The sequence below is a fragment of the Phaseolus vulgaris genome, chromosome 4, assembly GCF_051622355.1.
Source record: "Phaseolus vulgaris cultivar YP4 chromosome 4, ASM5162235v1, whole genome shotgun sequence".
Lineage (NCBI taxonomy): Eukaryota > Viridiplantae > Streptophyta > Magnoliopsida > Fabales > Fabaceae > Phaseolus > Phaseolus vulgaris.
In genome coordinates, this window is record NC_143501.1 from 14,078,525 (window position 1) to 14,096,419 (window position 17,895).

Genomic DNA, 17,895 nt, shown 5'->3' on the forward strand with positions numbered 1-17,895 from the left:
AAATGATTACATTACCTCATTTTAGGAATTCTCTAGGGTATTCAAGCAACAATTCTTAGCCAACAAAGTGTAACCCCTCCGCTAATAGACATGTTCGACGTAAGACAATAGGAAGGAGAGTCCTTTAAAGAATATCTGATTTTTTTTATTTTTTTTTTGCGCAATTTTGATATGCCTCCAAAACACGAATGAAGAGATGGTGGTGTACACGTTCATGAAAGGACTCCAAATTAATCTATTTAGCGATTCATTACTTCAAAACCAAGAAGAGTCTATGATGCAAGTATGAGAACGAGCTTCAGTCCATATTGAGGCAAAAGAGGCGATTCGAAGTAAAAAGACAAATGAATAGAAGAAATAAGTAATATAGAAGGACAACAGACGGGATCATCGATCGAAGAGTAATGAGATGACCTCTAGTCAGCGATCTGATAAGGGGTATATTTTGTGTGTGGCCAAGAAGGACAACGCAAGAAGGACCAATCAGATTATGACTCGCCTCACCAGAAATTGAACACGTCGTGTAGGTCACTAATGATGAAAGAAAATGTTGTTGTTAAGTTGCAGCTCACGAAAAAAGATTGATCGCACACTGGGATGGTAGAAGGAAGCTTGGTGCGAGTTTTACCAAGCCCATAGTCACGATACCAAGCGATGTTTGACTTTGTTCTATCAACTCGCCGGGTTAGTTTAAAAGGGATTTTTAGCAAATTATCTTCAAGATCCCCAAGAGAAGGAACGAGAAGGTGAAGACCAGCCAAAGAGACCCGACCACAAAGCGCCGATCTTAGGCGATTTTAATACTATATTAGGAGGTTTTCTAGGGGAGGGTCTTGGGTATCTAGCCGAAAGTGCTATTCTAGGGCAGTTTTGTTTTCAGAAACCCGTGCGTCCAAGCCCCCTTCGGTTCCCTTTCTCTGTTTTACACCTGTTGATTCAGAAGACATTTTTTTCTCACAAAGATGACCATGTGGTTCTATCTGTAATCACAATGGGTCGCAATGTACATCGAGTATTGATTGATCATGGGAGTTCACCCGATGTGATGTTTTGGTACATCAAAAATTTACTGAGGACAAGAGCCTCGGTATAAAAGAAGAAACTCACAAATTGGTGGAAGCTAGCCATATCAGGGAAATCCAATTTCCCCGAATGGCTAGCAAATGTGGAGATGGTCATGGTGAAGAAATAAAATGGGAAGTGGAGGATCTGTGTAGATTTCACTGATCATAATAATGCTTGTAAAAAAGATTCGTACTCATTGCCTAACATATTATTTGGTCGACAATGCATAAATATGTGGTTTGCTTAGCTTCATGGATGCCTTCTCGAGGTACAACAAAATCTAAATGCACCTAGACATGAAGAAAAAACTACATTCATGGTCGAAGTTGCTAACTATTGTTACAAAGTTATGTCCTTCGGTATAAAGAATGTAGGGCGATGTACCAACGGTAGATGGATAGGATTTTGCAACCCATATTAGGATGAAATGTTCAAGCGTATGTCGATGATATGGTAGGAACCTCTGAAAAGTTGGAAACTCATGTCACCGACTTAGAAGAGTTGTTCAGAACGATCGGTAAGCATTGGCGGAAGCTCAACCCAGAGAAATGTGTTTTTGGTGTTCAAGCTGGAAAGTTTCTTGAATTTCTTCTAACAGAGAGGGTGATAGAAGCAAATCTCAACAAGTGTACGATGATAGTTGGCATCAAAAGTCCCAGTAACATAAAGGAGGTGTAACGTTACCCGATAGCATGGTTGCCTGGTCAAGATTCCTTTCAGCCAGTGGAGATAAAGGGTATCCCTATTTTCAGTGCCTCAGGAAGAATGACCATTTTATATGGTCGACCGAGTGTGAGGAGGCCTTCGTGAAGCTTAAAGAGAATTTGGCTAACCCACCAGTGCTCAACAAGTTATCCCCAACGATTCCTATCCGATTGTATTTCTCGGTAACCGACCGAGCCATCAACTTGGTCACTGTGCAAGATGAAGGGAAGATCCAGAAGCCCATATACTTCATCAGCAACGTGTTACAAGGCGTTGAGTCATGATACCAAGCCAATGAGAAAGCCTCTCTAGCAGTCGTTTTCACAGCCCGACGATTACGACATCATTTTCAGAGTTTCACCATGATCGTTATGACCGATCTCCCCATCAAGGAAGTCTTTCAGAAGCCTAATATGGCAGGAACGATGGTCAAGTGGGCCATTAAGTTATCGGAGTTTGATATCCACTATGAGCTGCGTGGTCCGATCAAAGGACAAGTATATGTTGATTTCATTGTCGAACTCACTCCAAAGGAGTCTGAAGAAAATGGGGAAACCTTTAGGTGGATTCTTTCCATAGATGGATCATCTAACCTTAAGGGAAGTGGTGCAGGTATCATCCTTGAAGGGCTCAATGGGGTACTTCTCGAACAATCTCTCAAGTTTTCATTTAAAGTTAGCAACCACCAGGCTGAATATGAGGCTCTTATTAATGGGATGTTTTTGGCAAAGGAATTGGGAGTACGTCGGCTGCTAGCGAAGAGTGACTCGCTACACATAACAAGACAGGTATCCGGAGATTACTAGGTGTAGGATCCTTAGTTAGCTTTGTATCTCAAGTATGTTAAAACTCTAGTAGAAATTTTTTCTACTTTTGACCTCATGCATGTTCCGAGTGATTAGAATTCTCGAGTTGACCTACTATTTGAAAAGCTCAAGAAAGGGAGGAGCGCATCACACAATGTCACAGAAAACGCTAAAAGTTCCAAGAGTAACAATGAAGGGAGATTCTTGGGAAGACCATGTAGAAATTTTGCAGGTATCAATGAGAGATACTTGGATGACTCCATATGTTTGTTATTTTGCAGACACATTGCTTCCTTCCGATCCAAGGCAAGTAAAGTTTTTTCAGAAGAATGCAGGTTAGTATACTTTGGTGGATGGTTATCTTTTCCGGCATGGTTATACCCATCCTTTGCTCACTAGTTTAAGTGAGAATCAAAGTGAGCAGATATTAACTGAACTTTATGAAGGAATATGTGGCAACCACATTGGTGGACGAGCATTCTCTTTGAAGATAATTCAAGCTGGATCTTATTGGCTGATGATGAAAGAAGATAACATGATTTACAATAAGAGGTGTGAGCAATTTCAAAAGCACACAAACCGGAAGAGGTGTTGCATTCCATAACCAGCCCATGGCCTTTTAACACTTGGGGAATCGACATTTTGGGTCCTTTTCCCTTAGTTGTTCGCCAGTTGAAGTATCTAATTGTTGTAGAGGAATATTTCACCAAGTATATTGAAGTAGAACCTGTAATGTTGATAATGGCTCAAAAGATTCAAAATTTTGTATGGAAGGACATGGTATGTCGCTTTGGCATCTCTAAACACTTGGTCTCAGATAATGGAACTCAATTTACTAGTCGACAATTGGGGGAGCTATAAGGAGAGCCCAAAATCCGACAAGTTTTTGCATTGATCGAACATCCACATATGAACGACCATGCCAAGTCAGCTAATAGGGTGCTACGAAGAGGCTTAAGGAGAAGGCTTGAGAAGGCAAAGGCAGTGGCCTGATGAAATTCCCAGAATTCTATGGTCTTATCACACCACTTCCCAATCTACTACTTGAGAAACACCTTTCAGCATGGTATATAGGACTGACACAATGATTTCAGTAGAAATATTGGAATGCTCACACAAAGTGCAGAACTTCTCCGTTGAAACATCCAATGAAGAACGGTGGGTGAACCTGGACTTACTGGATGAAGCTCAAGATAAAGCTCAGATACATTTTGAGGCACTAAAACGAAGAATTGAAAGGTGGTACAAAACTAAGGTAAGTCCTTGGCAATGCAAAGTAGTTGATCTAGTGTTGTGAAGAGTTCACCATATCACATAAAGAACAAGTTATCTCCCAAATGGTCAGGCCCGTACCGAGTCATAGAGGTATTGGGCAACGAAGCGTACCGACTCAAAATTGTTGATGGTGGAGTCATCTCGAGGACATGAAATGTGATTAATCTTAAGTTCTACTTTAGTTGAATTCTTATTGAATTTAATTACTTGCTTTATTGCTTTGAAAGACAAGTGTTTTGTGTTTTGGTTGAATGTTTTGATGACGACACTCTTTTTAACCTAAAATAGGTTTATAATGAGGTCGTTTTTTTTAATAAAATGAATATTATTTAAAATATATTTGATTCATCATGGCGAACCAACTTAGCCGACAACCTCTACAAGCGGATCAACTTTGCCGAATACCATAATCAGACCAACTTGGCTGATGACTTCTACAAGCGAACCAACTTGGCCAAATACCTTTCTGAGCAAACCAACTAGGCCAAAAACCACGATCAGACCAACAACCTCTATTAGCGGATCAACTTTGCAGAATACCACGATTGGACCAACTCGGTCGACGACTTCTACGAGCGGACCAACTTAACCAAATAACACAATCATACTAACTTGGCCAACGAACCTTACGAGCGGACTAACGTGGTCGAATACCACAAGCGGACCAACGTGGTCGAATACCACAAACGGACGAATTTGGTTGAATATCACGATCATACCAACTTGGCCGATAACCTCTACTAGCGGGCCAACTTGACTGAATACCATGATAAGACCAACTTGATTGACGACCTTTACGAGCGAACCAATTTGGCCAAATATCACAATCGTACCAACTTGGCTGATAACCTCTATAAGCATATCAAATTAGTCGATTACCTTTACAATCAGACAAATTTGGCCGAATATCACGATCAAACCAATTTGGTCGAATATCACGATCGGATCAACTTGGCCGACGACATCTACGAGTGAACCAAGTTGGCCGAATACAAAGTTGGTCGAATACCAAGATCGGGATAACTTGGCCGACAACCTCTACAAGCGAATCAACTTGGCCGACAACCTCTATAAGTGAACCAACTTGGTCCCAACCTCTATGAGCAAACCAACTTGGTTATGACTTCTACGAGCGAACCAACTTGGCCGAATACCACGATCAGACCAACTTGGCCGACGACCTTTACAAACATACCAACTTTCACGAACACTATGATTGGACCAACTTGGCCAAATACCATGATTGAACCAACTTGTTGATGGCTACTATAAGAAATATACTCTGGCAACTGACGACAAACCTGTTTGATTGATGCTTCAGATCAAGTTTATTTCACTGGATATCAATTAAATTTCACTCAACCATTTGAACAGAATCTCTTCCAGCGAGGTCAGTGTTTAATTTAAAAGATGTTTTAGATATCAAGTAGGTGAATTTCCTTATTGTTTGCTTACTGAGTGAGCTATTTGTATTTGTGCATTGTTCTATTTTATTGAGTTTTTTTGCTTGGTAAATTCAAGTGATCAAATTATATGTCGATAAACTTTATTATGGGTTACTCAATTGAATAAGAAATACGTATTTTGTTGAATTTATTTTGATTTTTTTTAAAAGGGTTAACAAAAACCCATTAATGTTTTCTAGTAAAGACTTAACAAAAAGTTTGGGAAAGACTTGGCGGAATTATAGTAAAATAAAATTGGCGAAGTTTTGCAAATATTCAAATTACAGCAATAAACTCATGTTAAAAACATAGCAAATGTATTCAAACTTGAATAAATAAGAAAGTGGGATAAATTATTCATGGGGCGAATGCCTGAGCTAGAAAGTAATCAAGGGGCCTTTATTAATTTTCTATTGACCGCCATCTTGCAAGGATTTATCTCTGATAGATCATTAAAAGGGTGGACCACGGCAGCCTGTTTCAAAGCGGTTTTTGATGTTGGCTAGCCAAATCAACTTTGCTAAGCAAAGACAACATTTTATCTACAAACACAAGGAAGTTTACAAATAAAATTATAAAATTTATGCAAAGTTTGTAAAAAAAAGGTCTCGTACCAATATAGGTTTTTTAATGCCACAACTCAATATTCTTACTTCAAGATTAAAAGGTGTCAAAAATGACATCAAGGTTTTCCCAAAATTCACAAACTCCCCACTCTATGGGTCAAGGTCTTCCAGTTGGCGAGCACTTTGGAAATGAAGGTTGTGGGTCCAATAGTGAAAATCCATCTAAAAGGCTCGGGTCACTGACCGAAGGTCAAATTTTTAGGAAATCACCTTTGAAATTTTTGTATGATGATTGGAAAAGGGAAAGTAAACATCTTCTGTCGTTACCATTCATTTAACAAAGTATATAGTTTCCTATTTGAACTTTTGAATTCGAAAAAAGTAAAAGAATATATTCAAAGACGAAACTATTCCAAACAGGGCATAGAGAATAATTAAAGGCTCGGATAAAGGTCCAGTTGTTCGGATGTAGTTGGGTCGATGCACATTCAGTTCCATCAACAACTCTTTTTCAAACAAAGTTAAGGGAAGACGTAAACCTAGTTTAATGAAGACTGTATCGTAAAAGAAGCATAACAAACAGATGGGGTCAGTAGATTCATCCCTGCAAACTAGCTCGTCCTGGTCAAAAACAATTAATTTAATAAGATTTTCGTCTATATTACTCATAACTCTCTCAAATTTCTAATCTTATCTCATGATGTATAAAGAGAGGTTTCCTTAATTAAATTCTTTTTTGGCCTAGGGATAAGTATAAGCATAATCCATTTTTTTAGGAAAATGCAGAAACGCAAATACAAAATGAAAAAGGAAAAGCAATTGAAATAGAAAAATGCAAAAACACAAGCAGACCAACCAAAGGAAAAGTAAAACCACCACTGGAAGAGTATTTAAAAGGACAAAGTAAGGGTAAAATGTACCTAAATCACAGTAAGGAATGGAGGATTAACGTTGGTGAAAAAGAAAGTTGGACAGTGAAATGGCAGGGTCAGGGTCTGAAATGAAAAGGGAATGACTGAGGTTTCTTTTTTAAAAAGGGAAGTTGAAATGTTTGTTTTTGTAGTGTTGGACATGAGAATTTATAATTGATGGACCCACGTCTTGTCATAAAATGTTTTGGGACACGTGTGAAAACTGCCTTTTGTACATAAAAGTTTTTTCGTGTAAGTGCAGTAATCCTCATCGCCTCGCTCGGCTCGAGGCTAGGGATTGTGTACTGTCTAGATGTGATCGGTTAGAAGACCGATATAATTTGTTTGAATGTATAACCGATTTAGCAAAATCTAGCTTGACATTGTTCCGATTAAAGGTGAATTTGTATTCTTTGGTTATTTTCTATAATTAAGCCAATATTTTAGGGGTTCCTTTTTTTTTGTTATATGAAATATTACTTGGCAAATATACTTAAAATGTGATATCGTGGGTATTTTTAATGGGTTTTATCCCCGATGAATGAGTGATTTCAATTTTATTGGTTATATAAAAATTTTTGTTATATGATTCCTAAAAAAGAGAAATGTATGGAAGACGCTATAAAAAATGGATGACCTCAACGAGTAAAAAACGTATTATTCTATGCAATACATATTACATTGATACATTTTATGCTCTCGGTGAGTTGATTGTCCGAGTATGGTCAACAAGTGGAGCTCCTCTCATCTCATTGTGACCTCCAGACATTCAAAAAGCTGCAGTTGCAAAGGGATCACCTCGGAGACCACCTCCAAGCTCCCGACCTCCAACTTGCCGAATATAATAACAATATCAACTTTTTTTAGATGCTAGTATTTAAAAATATCCATGTAAAAAATAAAATTCCAAATAGTAAGCAATTAGTGATCGATTTAGTGACGAAAACAATATTTTAGAATCGGTCACAAATTTCAGTGACAGATTGAGTCACAAATTTCAATCACAAATTTCGGTCACTAAATCAGTCACATATTTTTGTCACTAAATCAGTCATAGATTTCGATAAGTAAATCATTCACTGTAGTATCAGTGACCAACACATTAGTGATCGATTTTGGTCATTTAGTGACTTTTTTTGTCATTATTTATAGTTTTTCTTATAATGAACACTCAACTCAGAAAGAGTATAATTATATATAAGTATTAAATTAGTATCAAATATTAAGTTAGTGAGAAATACTCCCAATAGTTGTATTTATAGGCTTGAGAGAACCATGACATGTATTAGTAATCACTTCAATTACAAATAGTTGTGTCGAGCTTTGTGATCAGTTAGTGTGGTTATAACTGCTTTAGAATGATTACCATCGAAATATATGGTTAACTGTAGGTGGTTAATATCCATGTTGTTAATGGATATTAACTACTCCACTTATTCAGGATCAGGTAGTATGCAAGCACTCAAAAGCTCGAAAATTCGAGTTTTAAATAGATCTGGTTTGATCAATTCTATATAACAAACCTAGGTTGACCTTTGAAACAATTTACAAATCGATGGCCCGAGCTTGTTTAACTTGTGGCTTGAACTTAATGTAATAAAAGTTATCATAATCAATGTCAAATAAAAGTTAATTGATAATAGCAAAAACCTATACACATTAATGAGGAGTTTTAAAGCTAATGATTATGTGCGCTTTTTTGAGGAATTGAGATTTCGTTTAAGTTGAAACAAAAAGGTCTTGTCTGAACCAATCTGATCCTTCGGTGTTTATTTTATTTTATTTTATTTTGGGGGAAAGGACACGTCGTCCTAGAAACATTTCACAAGAAGACCCTTTTCACGCACAAATAGTTTCGTGGATAATTTTGACTTTTATAAAAACATTTCCCTTTTGATTTCATCATTTCACCTTACTTTGAGATTTCTGGTGCTTGTGGTGCTGGTGTTTCTTTCGGGTCTTGCTCCTCCTTCATTTTCATTCGCGTATAAGTTCTTAAATTCCTTTTTCTTAGGTACGTACCAATGTCTTCATCTTCTTCTTCCTCTCAATCCTACACTGCTAGTGGGGATAACCCCTTAAACAATAGGGATATTAACCCAATTGGGGCAAGCTCTTCATTGGGTTCTTCTGACTTGTTCTATATAGAAGGTGACTTTTATGGAGATTAAATCTCTTCAGACGTCTATGGTGGAAATCTCGCTCTCGTCGTTCTCGTCTATTACGAAGTGGACTTTAAGCCTAACTCAACCCCATAAAACCGGCTCAATGGGGTGAGGTTTGCATCCACTTATATACAATGAAAGACTCTAATCTCTAGTCGATGTGGGATCTCCAACACACCCCCCTCACGCCGAGAGTGATAGATAGAAGCTCGTGCGTGGGACTATATATTATGGGTGGTCCGATAGCGGCCCGATAGCGGGTGGCCTGATAAGCCCAACAAATACTCGCTAGGATAGGCTCGAAATGGCTCTGATACCATATTACGAAGTGGACTTTAAGCCTAACTCAACCCCATAAAACCGGCTCAATGGGGTGAGGTTTGCATCCACTTATATACAATGAAAGACTCTAATCTCTAGTCGATGTGGGATCTCCAACATACCCCTGACTGAAAACCTTAGTGGTGTTCTTAAGGTTTAGGCAGCGAAGGGTAAGTGCAAAGTGCAAAGTCTCCTCTAAGAAAACTGTGGGAAACCATAAGACCACAATGATGAACGGGCTAGGAAAGGTAAGTTTCCCCCAATTTCTAATCTTGAGTACTCTTGGGTACTCGGTGAAGTGAATCACTATTCTTCCATGTTCACTTCTAAGTCAAAGATTAGAGAGTCATTTTGTCTTTCAACATTTTCTCGGATGTTTGGCCCCACTTTGTCTTTGTCCAACCCTACTCTCCTTCTGATCGGGTTTTTATGAAATCTCCTCCTAATAGGGAAGATTTCACTTTAGTGTATAAGTACTTTTTTAAGGAATTAGATATTTTTTTTCCATTTCCCGACTTCAAGTGTGGCATGTTGACATCGATTAATGTGGCTTCTTACCAACTTCATCCTAATAATTGGGCTTTTTTTAAGGCCTTTCAAGTCTTGTGTGGTCACCTCCTTATTAAATCGAGTGTTAATGCCTCTCTATTTCTACCAATTGAAGCATGGTGTCGAGGTTGGTTAGGTCTCTTTAAACGGGCCTAATATGGATTGCTCTTTAATGTATATACTTCCTCATTTAAAACAAAATTACAAATAGATATTTTTAAACTCAAGAGCACGCCACAAGATACTCATAAGAGACTTCTCTTCTACTTGAATTTTATCCCTCGCTTTCCCTTATACTGGCAACGACCCAAAAAATTAAAGTCTAGGGCTTATAACCTCCTCTCCCCTAGTGGAAAGAGGAGCATTGAGCTCATCAAGGACTTGTCAATGCTTATAAATTGCAAGAGTTTCTTTAACGTTTCTCTAGTCTAGGACCCTGCGACAATGTTTATAGGTAATGCCCGTATATTTTAGTTGTTCATAAAATTAATATTTTATTTAAATCTAATGGATTTTCTATTTTTTTTTATAAAAGTCATGGTCAAGGGGTTTTGATTTGAAGAAGTGATGACCATGCCTAAGGCCTCTAAAGATGTGAGGGAGGTCAACCTTGCTAAGGTAGTCCTCAAAACCCTAACAAGCATCAATGGGTAGAAACGAGATAGGCTGACCCTTCCCTGACAAAGAAAATAACAGAAACTACTAAAGACATGTTGACCCAAATAGCTTCTCTAAACACCTCGACCCCATCAATGAATCCCATTGTGGGACTGAGTCAAGCTCAAGAATCTTTGTAGTCGATTAATGTGGTGGTGAGCATCCCTTCTCCGATGGTTTACGCGGGCCCCCTAGGTAATCTATCATGGCAAGAGCAACTTCTCGACTATTTTAGTGGTCCACGACAGCGCGTGAGTCTCGGCAACGGAAGGCAAGTCTTGTGGGGTTTGATTGGAGTGCCTCAGCGGTGGTGGTCATCGGAGAAGGCACAGTCATCATTGAAGAAGAAAGGTGAGCTTCCTTTTTGTGAATAATGTTGGCTTCTGGATAATGTTGTCTAGTTTGTAAGTTAGTAGGTGTAAGTTCGGAAGTGTTTTGTATATGTAAATCCAGAATTTTGTTTGTCTTATTTCCTTGAAACTTGCTTTCATTCATATCTGAGGCCATATTTGAAATGCATAGGAACATGGTGAGAAGTAGAAGAGGAGAGATCTTCTAAGGTGGACCGCGTGCGACCAACTGCATCTCTGTGAGAAGAAAGTGTGGGCATCCTAGTAATTCACTTGGAAATGAGGATGCTAAAGCTACTGTTGAATATAAGAAGTGGAAATTAAGGATGAAGGCTATTAAGGAGAGTAGTCATTGCTGGTTAATTATGAAGAGTATGTGACAAGACAATTATCGGATGGTTTGGTAAGTAATGAAGATTTTATATGACTGGTTGATTAAGTGTGTTATGTATGTATTATAGTAAAATTTTGAAATGGTATTTGTTGATTATTGTACGATCGGGGTGACCTTAAATCCATTTCTAATGGGAGAAAGGTGAATAAGTTGGGAGCACCACATGAGTGCATAGATGTTGTAGTATAGATGTCTGACTTAGGTGGTCTCATTCATGCAAGCTATGAGAATGTACACATAGGATTGCTTTGTGCATTCCTAGAAAGGTGGCTTGTAGAGACTAACACATTTCATTTACCTATTGGGGAGATGACCATCACGCTTGATGATGTGTCAAATTTGTTGCATATGCTCATTGTTGGCCAATTTATACAAATCATACCTTAGATGTAGATGGAGCGAATGACTTGTTGGTAAATTCCTTGTGTGTTGACCGTGGAGCTGCAACTAAAGAGACAAGGCACTGTCGGGGTGCTCATGTGTGCCTCAGCTAGTTGAGGTGTATGAGGATGCATGCTCAAGAAGGCAATGGATTGTAGTTGTGATACAACCCAACTCGACAAAAAGAAGACCAAGGACACAACATACACTTCACAATTAGGTTAGTCATCTCAACATACAAGACAAGGCCCCACCAAACCTTAGAAGAGGGAGAATTAGACATAAACTAGAATACCAATTGTTCTTCCTTCTAGTCTTCTTATAAGACAAATTAAGTAAATAAATTGGATTCACTTTGGGCTTCTATTTGAATAAAAGTTAGAAAAAAGGGTGTACTTAGTATTGACCTAAGATAAAAGGCTTGTGCAAAACACAGCTTAACCTAGCTTTTAGAAACACACCCATGTGTCACCCATGTGCCCACTATTGACCTAGTTTCTAGAAGCTTGTAGTCATTTACACTCCTACCCTTTCTTTCTTCCTCTCCAAGGCACTCTTATTTGTAAATAAGGTGTTTCCCCTCTTGTAAATCACATTGAATTTGGAATAGAAAGAAAACTTTGTCAGAGTGTTTTAGTGAGTCTTGAGTGCTCTCTATATTGGGTCTTATCTTGAGTGCAGTGCACTTCAAGTGGCGGCTCTGCACCACTCATCTTGGAAGCTTCCATCCTTCCAAGTGGCGTGAATCATCTCCCACTCCATAAGCTTTCTATTTCATCTTTCTCTTTGTTTTTCCTTTCATTCCTTACGCATCATCTTTATTGTCTCTTAATTGTTTTATCTTCTTTTACATTCGGTCTCTATTGCTTCTTTATCTTATTCCTTGTCTTTAATTTTTTCCAACATCATCATCTTCACACAATAACTGTGTTTTCTCTTTTGCTCTCTAGAAGAGAACCTTCACACTTACTTAACCACTTGGTTAAGTTCGTGTTTAGTGACAATTTTCTTTGAGCTTATCACCATATTCTGTTTAATTCAAAAATCCTAAACAAAGTGCAACCTCTAAAATGTGCAATCCTAAAACCAACTCACATCAAGTTGCCAGAGCATATTTACTTCACCTTGTTGGTTGCACCATCTTCACCGACAGAAGTGCTACTTCAGTTAGTGTCATATACTTGGCTTTTTGTAGATTTGAGGCTAACAAAGGCATATGCATGGGCGGCAGCCATGTTAACCCACATGTATGAGAAACTAAGAGATTGTAGCTACGCAGAGACTAGACAACTAGTTGGTTATGCAACTTTGTGGCAAGGTTTGATCTATAAGCATTTCCCTCTATAGGCATGAGACGTGTGCGATCCGAGTATTCTAAAAAGGAACCTCGTTCTATGATGTATGAGGTTGGGAAAGTTGCTTCAGTTGCATTTGGGCGTTGCAGCTAGATACAGTTACATTACCTGGCATTCGATTTTACACATACGAGGAGAATTGGGAAGAACGTCCATTTGAGTGGATATCCTTATTCTCGGGTTATATTAGGCTTGGAAGTTAAAGACAATTACACTTTCCTAAACGTATTCTCCATCAGTATGGATATGTGCAGAGGATCCCTCCACTCCCATTTGTAGTTAAAGATGGTGATTTGACTACAAATGAAGTGGACCGACGATGGTTGCATTTCAATGATTATGTCATACAAGATATGGACTTAGCACCTTATCCCGACGCTTGCGTTGAACAATATATGGAGTGGTTTCGATTTGTATCATATTCATATGTGATTCACATGGCTAAGGATGATCATATGGAGTCATACCTCCAGAAGCACCTGCACACGGAATCATTAGTTTTGGTGGTCTTAGCTTTTACCATTTGGATACATAATTAACAACAATTAAAATGTAAGAAAAATCAGCAAATTAGGAAAGGATCTCATGAACCCCAAACATAAAAAATTTCACAAACAATTACAGGATGATGTGCCTTTTCCTTCCTTCTAGTAATATTGTCTCTAGCTCTTTGGCATATCTCACATCTTGACACAAATATTTGTGCATCGTTGAAGATTGTTGGCTAGAAAATCCATTGTATAACATTCTTCTTGCTATTCTTTAAAGTCCGAAATGGCCTCCTACTAAAGTGTCCTACAAAATATCTTGAAACTCATGGTTAGGCACACATTTTCTATCAACTTGATCACTTACTTAATCTCCATAAGTATGCATACCCCCAAACATATAATTTAGCAACAAATTTCAGTTTACCGATTTGAGATTTAAAAACATGAGGAGGAAAAACAATATAAATTAAGTAATTTATAAGAATAGAATCATGGCACATCATGTATGGAATTCAAATTATATAAAAACTCATCAGGAAAGGAAAGTTACCAGAAAGTGTTAACGGGTCTATTGTCCCTTTAATTCTAATTAAGTAATCAACAACTTGGTTCAAAACTCTACTCTTAATCATGGCACATCATGCTTTTTACGGTGTTTATTCCATATATTGTTAATGGCTTTACAAGATATTGACCGATCAATATCAATATCATCTAAACCCTCCTACACATCAACCTCATGATATAATCCTTGGTCAAACTTTTGGTATTCTCCATATTCCTACAAAGTAACATGTTACCACAAAATTCCAACAAAACATTAAAAAAGACAACAAAACGTCACAAACTTGTTACTAGAATAAGAGATTTTAAATCCAAATAAAATCATTCTGGATTGTCCTATCTGGTACACTTTTTTTGAATTCCAAATTCACCTCACGGGAAGTAAAAAAATGTGTAATGAATAGAACGATCCGCAATGGTTTTATTTGTTTTATGGATCTCCTACTATGGAAAAACATTGGTTTACTGAACACCCCTTCCAGAATTCATTTTGCTACCTTATAGATTACTCAATCCAAAATTTATTTTTTCTCTTCCAAATTACTTCTGAAAGCTAATCTCAGAAAAAATTCAACGCAACCCATTTTTTACCACCAACGAAGCCTTCGAAAACACACCACCATCTTCGTCGTAGCTCCACTGACCTCGATGTTCCATGCACCAACCCCAACGATCACAGTAGCAAACTCACCTCTGTCGTGGAAGCCATTCAAGTTGTCCTTTCAAATAGAACTTGCAAGGGTGATTTTGTTATTTTGAAAATTGTAGGGGTGAAGAAAAAAATACCTAGCTTATAATCTCTAAAAAAAGAAAGATATTTCTTTCTACACCCTATCACTCTTCTTCCTGCACCTACAAAAAAGTGAAATGACAAAAATGATCTTGGGAGGTTTTAAATATGCCCTTTAAGTGATTTATTGTATACTGCAGTGTATAAGAGGGCACTCCAATTATTAGAGGCAGTGTGTGGATCCGATGCTTGTACGAAAGAAAATATAACTTTTGTTTTTTGATTTTACTTTGGGAATCTCTAATCCAAAATTTCTGCAAGAGTACATAATAGTAATTAACAGTAGTTTAGCTTCCACATTAATTAACAAACCAAACCAAACTTGTGAATGGATAATGAAGCACTAGAATCGGATTTTGGATATTAACTATTTTAAATTAATTATTTTTTACGATATTAAAATATGTTCTATTTTATAAGCATAATCACTTCTTCGTGTTTCGTCTCTTTTGACAACTGATGTTTGTTACTGAATTAAAAAAAAAATTAAATAATGCATGGATATCTGAAGAGAGTAAAGATAGGTGAAAGAGAAGAGAAAGTAAAGGATACCTAATACATTTTATGTTGTTACATAATGATTTTTTAAAATGAAATGTGAAAAAAAAAAAAAGTTGTCCTGTAAGGTATTATAATTTTGAAGCAATGAGACTGATGGGAAAAACGCATGCGGAAGCAACACACAATCACGAATCAACTGCAGAAAAATAAACAACACAAGATTTAACGTGGTTCGGTTGCCAACTGCAACCTACATCCACACACGGGCAACTATTAGGTTTACATTATATCCTGTTGCACACTAATTACAAGTACAATGATCTCTTTAAATAGAGATAATAAAAGGACACAATGATTAAGCCCACTCACTAAAACATGGTGTCTACTCAGCCCAACCCAATTGATCCTGGCTTCATACCCAACAATCTCCCACTTGAAGTCACGGAACAATGTTCATCAGCCTTCTTAATCATTTTGAAAACTTCGTTAAAACTTCCCTTAGTTTCAACACGTCAGTCACTGACCCGTTCTCTGTTCCTACCGACTCCCACTTACAGGAACTGCCGGATCCTGGAACAACCTGAGTTTCAACACGTCAATCACTGACCCGTTCTCTGTTCCTACCGACTCCCACTTACAGGAACTGCCGGATCCTGGAACAACCTGAGTTTCAACACGTCAGTCACTGACCCGTTCTCTGTTCCTACCGACTCCCACTTACAGGAACTGCCTTATCCTGGAACAACATGAGAACAAACACTCTCCATATTCAACAAGAATTTTTCTGGAGAAGTTTCAACCGCTGGAATACTGGTTCTCCCAACCCACTGTCGTCTAGGAACCTTAGCTGAAGCGCAACCCGTGCTCGCACTGCCACAAGTACCTCTGACTGGTCTACCTGAACCTTTCCATGCTCGTTCATCCTGAATCTGACCTGTGGCTCTGGGTTTCTCTCTTGTAAAGACAACCCTCTTCTGCCCACGAGATTCTGTGAACCAGACTTTGTTTATCTTCTGAACTGGGATGGTCACTCCCTCAAACACGGTAATTCAACCATATACAACGAACCTCTCTTTCTTTCGCAGGCCATGACAAGATTTCCCTTTACAACCTTCCACTGCTGATTTCCGAACTTCACCTCATGTCCCTGTTCGTCCAACTGCCTAACAGAAATCAAACTTTTCCTCAAGCTTGGAACAACTCTGACATCCTTCAAAGTCCAAAAACCAACTGGTGTCTTCAACACTATGTCACCCATGCCCGCATAACATCAAGAGTTCTATTGTCCGCTAGTCTTACCTTTCCAAAGTCTCCAATAACTAGATTCTGCAATGCTTCAGAATCCATGACCCAGGAATCCACACTGCTATCCGCGCAACAGACTAAAAGGTCCTCGTCCGCGAAGTCTTCTGCAATGTTGACTTATTTATCATTAGGGCATTGATTCCTGAAATGCCTCACCTCCTTCAGCTCCAACATGTTACACTTGAGCAATCCCAAGTCTTTGACTGACTCCTTCTTTTGTTCTTGCTCCCATTATCTCTGATATTTCTCTCCTATGATGACATATAGTGATTCACTAGATAATTCTCCAGAACTCCTTCTTTGGACATCCTTGCCAAGAATGAGATCACGAATCTTCTCAAAAGTGAATCCATCGGATCCCGCTGAACTGGTAACTGTTGTAACCGTTCTGGACCAACTGTCAGGCAAAGACGATAACAGTAGTAAAGCTTGAACTTCATCATCGAACTTAATGCCCACTGACATAAGTCTGGCTAAGATCGAATTCGTTTTATTGATGTGCTCAGTAATTGAACTGTCTTCCTTCATCCTTGTGTTTACCAATTCTCTAATCAGAAACACCTTGTTTGCAGCAGATGGTTTCTCGTACATGTTAGACAATGCTTCCATGATACCTTTCTCTGTCTTCTCCTTCAAAATGTTGAACGCAACATTCTTACTCAAAGAGAGTCGGATAACGGACATAGCTTTCCGATCCAAACCTGCCCACTATGCATTAAACATCTTTTCTGGCTTGTCATCCAAAGCCACGTCCAAATATTTTTGAACTAGCAAATCCTCAATTTGCATTTTCCACCAACTGAAATCTATACCATCGAATTTTTCAATTATGAACCTCCCTTCTTCTGTCATCTCAAATGACTAGACGAGATACTCGGTACAACTGATTTCAGATCTTGGCAATCTTTTTTAAAAAAAAAAAATCAAGAACATAAAATTTGCATCACCCAAAATCACTCACCAACAGACCTGGTCGCAGTCCCCACTGCCCTTGCGCTCCGCACCACCACTGTCGCTGGTCACCGCTGTTGTGAAGCAGATCTGGGAAACCCTAAGCCTTAGGACGCTGCTGCAACCCCTGCAAAACCCTAGCTTTGGGATGTTGTTGTCGCCTCTGCGAAACCCTAACTTTGGGACATTGTTGCCGCCTCTACGAAACCCTAACTCTGGGACGCTACTGCAACCGCAATTTTCACATCTCGTCGATTAATTTCTGCTGATCGTATCTCTAGTGTGTAAACGAACCAAGGCTCTTGATACCACTTGATGGGAAAAACGCACGCGGAAGCAACACAGACA